This window comes from Pseudophryne corroboree, assembly GCF_028390025.1.
Source record: "Pseudophryne corroboree isolate aPseCor3 chromosome 7 unlocalized genomic scaffold, aPseCor3.hap2 SUPER_7_unloc_4, whole genome shotgun sequence".
Taxonomy (NCBI): Eukaryota; Metazoa; Chordata; class Amphibia; order Anura; family Myobatrachidae; genus Pseudophryne; species Pseudophryne corroboree.
Window position 1 is genome coordinate 53277 of NW_026967613.1, and position 6993 is coordinate 60269.

General features: G+C 34.9%; 2 non-coding genes across 2 annotated transcripts; both read left to right on the plus strand.

Moving 5' to 3' along the window:
• The first annotated feature begins 1310 nt into the window (after positions 1–1310).
• TRNAS-ACU (transfer RNA serine (anticodon ACU)) lies at positions 1311–1384 on the plus strand. The gene has a single exon. It is a non-coding gene; the product is annotated as a tRNA-Ser (tRNA).
• Positions 1385–5919: 4535 nt separating this feature from the next.
• TRNAS-ACU (transfer RNA serine (anticodon ACU)) lies at positions 5920–5993 on the plus strand. The gene has a single exon. It is a non-coding gene; the product is annotated as a tRNA-Ser (tRNA).
• Positions 5994–6993: the final 1000 nt, after the last annotated feature.

Here is a 6993-nt window from a genome sequence, read left to right on the forward strand (position 1 = left end):
GGAAAGTACCAATGTGTTTCTTCGTTGGTTGTTGGAAGAAACATCTTACAAAAACTCTCCAGATTATTGACTTTTTAAAGTTTTTCTAGGAAACGTTTTAGATGAATGCTTATTAGCCTTTGTCAGGATGGACTTTTGCAAAGTGTCTCTGTGGCGCAATCAGTTAGTGTGCACGGCTATTAGCTAAAAGGTTGGTGGTTCAATCCCACCCAGGGACGTAATTGACCTTGTTATCAGATTTTGGTGATCTTTAAGTAGACAAGTCAAAATTTCAAACCCCCTGTTATGGTGTAGGGTACCTGGCCTTCTCTGATGTAATCAGAGTTAGATTTGAATCAGTGATTTTATAAAAACAGCTAGGAAGCACAATTTAGCAGTGGGTTGCAGAGAAAAAGAAATATGCTGGCAAAAAAAATCAAATTGAGTGATTAAACAGCTCTTAATTTTCTGGCTTTATTTTTATGCTAACAAATTTGTTCTCTGAAAAGTGTCCACAAAGCCAAGTCTCTGATTAACACCTTTGTAAGGATGGTTTTTCACCTATTACTAAATTAAACTTGCTTCATTGGAAAGGCAGCAAGATGCATCCTCATTTCAATGTCTACTGAAATAATACAGGTTGACACCAGGAAACATTAACGCCACTGCATCCTTGCTGCTTTCTCATGTGGAAGTCTGTTTAATGTGAAAACAAGGTGATATCTAATTAGCACACAGGTAAGGAATTAAGAAAATCTTTATTTAAGGGTGAAAATGTTTCTCACAAAATCGTTGCCCCAATGCATCATTGAAATTCAAGCTGGAAAGATGATTTTAATATATCACTTGTACATTTTGTATTGCTCTTCTGGTGACAATGTAGTTTGTTTTTGTCAATTACCATTTTAATAATAGGGTAAAGAAAATTAAGTGGATTTTTGAAAGAAAACAATACTGTCAATATACTATTAAAACAAATTAAGATGGTAAAAGTTATTGTACTTTAAGTAAAAATAAAAGAGCTAAAATATCAATCCCAGTTTTGGATTACTTTAATTAAAAAAAATGCATATAGCAGAGGATAGTTTCAAAATGCCTACCTCTGGGTTATAAGCCCAGCATGCTTCCATTGCAGTACTCTGCTGCACATGTAAGTGCAAGAGATCCTGAAGCACTCACTCATCATGGGAAAGTACCAATGTGTTTCTTCGTTGGTTGATCTAAGAAACATCTTACAAAAACTCTCCAGATTATTGACTTTTTAAAGTTTTTCTAGGAAACGTTCTAGATGAATGCTTATTAGCCTTTGTCAGTATGCATTTTTGCAAAGTGTCTCTGTGGTGCAATCAGTTAGTGTGTTTGGCTACTAACCAAAAGGTTGGTGGTTCAATCCCACCCAGGGACGTAATTGACCTTGTTATCAGATTTTGGTGATCTTTAAGTAGACAAGTCAAAATTTCAAACCCCCTGTTATGGTGTAGGGTACCTGGCCTTCTCTGATGTAATCAGAGTTAGATTTGATTCAGTGATTTTATAAAAACAGCTAGGAAGCACAATTTAGCAGTGGGTTGCAGAGAAAAAGAAATATGCTGGCAAAAAAAATCCAATTGACTGATTAAACAGCTCTTCATTTTCTGGCTTTATTTTTATGCTAACAAATTTGTTCTCTGAAAAGTGTCCATAAAGCCAAGTCCTGATTAACACCTTTGTAGGGATGGTTTTTCACCTATTACTAAATTAAACTTGCTTCATTGGAAAGGCAGCAAGATGCATCCTCATTTCAATGTCTACTGAAATAATACAGGTTGACACCAGGAAACATTAACACCACTGTATCCTTGCTGCTTTCTCATGTGGAAGTCTGTTTAATGTGAAAACAAGGTGATATCTAATTAGCACACAGGTAAGGAATTAAGAAAATCTTTATTTAAGGGTGAAGATGTTTCTCACAAAATCGTTGCCCCAATGCATCATTGAAATTCAAGCTGGAAAGATGATTTTAATATATCACTTGTACATTTTGTATTGCTCTTCTGGTGACAATGTAGTTTGTTTTTGTCAATTACCATTTTAATAATAGGGTAAAAAAAATTAAGTGGATTTTTGAAAGAAAACAATACTGTCAATATACTATTAAAACAAATTAAAATGGTAAAAGTTATTGTACTTTAAGTAAACATAAAAGAGCTAACATATCAATCCCAGTTTTGGATTACTTTAATTAACAAAAAAAATGCATATAGCAGAGGATAGTTTCAATCTGCCTACCTCTGGGTAATGGGCCCAGCATGCTTCCATTGCAGTACTCTGCTGCACATGTAAGTGCAAGAGATCCTGAAGCACTCACTCATCATGGGAAAGTACCAATGTGTTTCTTCGTTGGTTGATGGAAGAAACATCTTACAAAAACTCTCCAGATTATTGACTTTTTAAAGTTTTTCTAGGAAACGTTTTAGATGAATGCTTATTAGCCTTTGTCAGTATGGACTTTTGCAAAGTGTCTCTGTGGCGCAATCAGTTAGTGTGCACGGCTATTAACCAAAAGGTTGGTGGTTCAATCCCACCCAGGGACATAATTGACCTTGTTATCAGATTTTGGTGATCTTTAAGTAGACAAGTCAAAATTTCAAAACCCCTGTTCTGGTGTAGGGTACCTGGCCTTCTCTGATGTAATCAGAGTTAGATTTGATTCAGTGATTTTATAAAAACAGCTAGGAAGCACAATTTAGCAGTGGGTTGCAGAGAAAAAGAAATATGCTGGCAAAAAAAAATCCAATTGAGTGATTAAACAGCTCTTCATTTTCTGGCTTTATTTTTATACTAACAAATTTGTTCTCTGAAAAGTGTCCACAAAGCCAAGTCTCTGATTAACACCTTTGTAGGGATGGTTTTTCACCTATTACTAAATTAAACTTGCTTCATTGGAAAGGCAGCAAGATGCATCCTCATTTCAATGTCTACTGAAATAATACAGGTTGACACCAGGAAACATTAACACCACTGCATCCTTGCTGCTTTCTCATGTAGAAGTCTGTTTAATGTGAAAACAAGGTGATATCTAATAAGCACACAGGTAAGGAATTAAGAAAATCTTTATTTAAGGGTGAAGATGTTTCTCACAAAATCGTTGCCCCAATGCATCATTGAAATTCAAGCTGGAAAGATGATTTTAATATATCACTTGTACATTTTGTATTGCTCTTCTGGTGACAATGTAGTTTGTTTTTGTCAATTACCATTTTAATAATAGGGTAAAGAAAATTAGGTGGATTTTTTAAAGAAAACTATACTGTCAATATACTATTAAAACAAATTAAAATGGTAAAAGTTTTTGTACTTTAAGTAAAAATAAAAGAGCAAAAATATCAATCCCAGTTTTGATTACTTAAATTAACAAAAAAAAATGCATATAGCAAAGAATAGTTTCAATCTGCCTACCTCTGGGTTATGGGCCCAGCATGCTTCCATTGCAGTACTCTGCTGCACATGTAAGTGCAAGAGATCCTGAAGCACTCACTCATCATGGGAAAGTACCAATGTGTTTCTTCGTTGGTTGATGGAAGAAACATCTTACAAAAACTCTCCAGATTATTGACTTTTTAAAGTTTTTCTAGGAAACGTTCTAGATGTATGCTTATTAGCCTTTGTCAGTATGTACTTTTTACAAAGTGTCTCTGTGGCGCAATCGGTTAGTGTGTCTGGCTACTAACCAAAAGGTTGGTGGCTTAATCCCACCCAGGGACGTAATTGACCTTGTTATCAGATTTTGGTGATCTTTAAGTAGACAAGTCAAAATTTCAAACCCCCTGTTATGGTGTAGGGTACCTGGCCTTCTCTGATGTAATCAGAGTTAGATTTGATTCAGTGATTTTATAAAAACAGATAGGAAGCACAATTTAGCAGTGGTTTGCAGAGAAAAAGAAATATGCTGGCAGAAAAATCCAATTGAGTGATTAAACAGCTCTTCATTTTCTGGCTTTATTTTTATGCTAACAAATTTGTTCTCTGAAAAGTGTCCACAAAGCCAAGTCTCTGATTAACACCTTTGTAGGGATGGTTTTTCACCTATTACTAAATTAAACTTGCTTCATTGGAAAGGCAGCAAGATGCATCTTCATTTCAATTTCTACTGAAATAATACAGGTTGACACCAGGAAACATTAACGCCACTGCATCCTTGCTGCTTTCTCATGTGGAAGTCTGTTTAATGTGAAAACAAGGTGATATCTAATTAGCACACAGGTAAGGAATTAAGAAAATCTTTATTTAAGGGTGAAGATGTTTCTCACAAAATCGTTGCCCCAATGCATCATTGAAATTCAAGCTGGAAAGATGATTTTAATATATCACGTGTACATTTTGTATTGCTCTTCTGGTGACAATGTAGTTTGTTTTTGTCAATTACCCTTTTAATAATAGGGTAAAGAAAATTAAGTGGATTTAAACAAATTAAAATGGTAAAAATTATTGTACTTCAAGTAAAAATAAAAGAGCAAAAATATCAATCCCAGTTTTGATTACTTAAATTAACAAAAAAAATGCATATAGCAAAGGATAGTTTCAATCTGCCTACCTCTGGGTTATGGGCCCTGTATGCTTCCATTGCAGTACTCTGCTGCACATGTAAGTGCAAGAGATCCTGAAGCACTCACTCATCATGGGAAAGTACCAATGTGTTTCTTTGTTGGTTGATGGAAGAAACATTTTACAAAAACTCTCCAGATTATTGACTTTTTAAAGTTTTTCTAGGAAACGTTCTAGATGTATGCTTATTAGCCTTTGTCAGTATGTACTTTTTGTGAAGTGTCTCTGTGGCGCAATCGGTTAGTGTGTCCGGCTACTAGCCAAAAGGTTGGTGGTTCAATCCCACCCAGGGACGTAATTGACCTTGTTATCAGATTTTGGTGATCTTTAAGTAGACAAGTCAAAATTTCAAACCCCCTGTTATGGTGTAGGGTACCTGGCCTTTTCTGATGTAATCAGAGTTAGATTTGATTCAGTGATTTAATAAAAACAGCTAGGAATCACAATTTAGCAGTGGGTTGCAGAGAAAAAGAAATATGCTGGCAGAAAAATCCAATTGAGTGATTAAACAGCTCTTCATTTTCTGGCTTTATTTTTATGCTAACAAATTTGTTCTCTGAAAAGTGTCCACAAAGCCAAGTCTCTGATTAACACTTTTGTAGGGATGGTTTTTCACCTATTACTAAATTAAACTTGCTTCATTGGAAAGGCAGCAAGATGCATCCTCATTTCAATTTCTACTGAAATAATACAGGTTGACACCAGGAAACATTAACGCCACTGCATCCTTGCTGCTTTCTCATTTGGAAGTCTGTTTAATGTGAAAACAAGGTGATATCTAATTAGCACACAGGTAAGGAATTAAGAAAATCTTTATTTAAGGGTGAAGATGTTTCTCACAAAATCGTTGCCCCAATGCATCATTGAAATTCAAGCTGGAAAGATGATTTTAATATATCACGTGTACATTTTGTATTGCTCTTCTGGTGACAATGTAGTTTGTTTTTGTCAATTACCCTTTTAATAATAGGGTAAAGAAAATTAAGTGGATTTAAACAAATTAAAATGGTAAAAATTATTGTACTTCAAGTAAAAATAAAAGAGCAAAAATATCAATCCCAGTTTTGATTACTTAAATTAACAAAAAAAATGCATATAGCAAAGGATAGTTTCAATCTGCCTACCGCTGGGTTATGGGCCCTGTATGCTTCCATTGCAGTACTCTGCTGCACATGTAAGTGCAAGAGATCCTGAAGCACTCACTCATCATGGGAAAGTACCAATGTGTTTCTTCGTTGGTTGATGGAAGAAACATTTTACAAAAACTCTCCAGATTATTGACTTTTTAAAGTTTTTCTAGGAAACGTTCTAGATGTATGCTTATTAGCCTTTGTCAGTATTTACTTTTCGTGAAGTGTCTCTGTGGCGCAATCGGTTAGTGTGTCCGGCTACTAACCAAAAGGTTGGTGGTTCAATCCCACCCAGGGACATAATTGACTTTGTTATCAGATTTTGGTGATCTTTAAGTAGACAAGTCAAAATTTCAAACCCCCTGTTATGGTGTAGGGTACCTGGCCTTTTCTGATGTAATCAGAGTTAGATTTGATTCAGTGATTTAATAAAAACAGCTAGGAAGCACAATTTAGCAGTGGGTTGCAGAGAAAAAGAAATATGCTGGCAAAAAAAATCCAATTGAGTGATTAAACAGCTCTTCATTTTCTGGCTTTATTTTTATGCTAACAAATTTGTTCTCTGAAAAGTGTCCACAAAGCCAAGTCTCTGATTAACACCTTTGTAGGGATGGTTTTTCACCTATTACTAAATTAAACGCTTCATTGGAAAGGCAGCAAGATGCATCCTCATTTCAATGTCTACTGAAATAATACAGGTTGACACCAGGAAACATTAACGCCACTGCATCCTTGCTGCTTTCTCATGTGGAAGTCTGTTTAATGTGAAAACAAGGTGATATCTAATTAGCACACAGGTAAGGAATTAAGAAAATCTTTATTTAAGGGTGAAAATGTTTCTCACAAAATCGTTGCCCCAATGCATCATTGAAATTCAAGCTGGAAAGATGATTTTAATATATCACTTGTACATTTTGTATTGCTCTTCTGGTGACAATGTAGTTTGTTTTTGTCAATTACCATTTTAATAATAGGGTAAAGAAAATTAAGTGGATTTTTGAAAGAAAACAATACTGTCAATATACTATTAAAACAAATTAAGATGGTAAAAGTTAATGTACTTTAAGTAAAAATAAAAGAGCTAAAATATCAATCCCAGTTTTGGATTACTTTAATTAAAAAAAATGCATATAGCAGAGGATAGTTTCAATCTGCCTACCTCTGGGTTATAAGCCCAGCATTCTTCCATTGCAGTACTCTGCTGTACATGTTAGTGCAAGAGATCCTGAAGCACTCACTCATCATGGGAAAGTACCAATGTGTTTCTTCGTTGGTTGATCTAAGAAACATCTTACAAAAA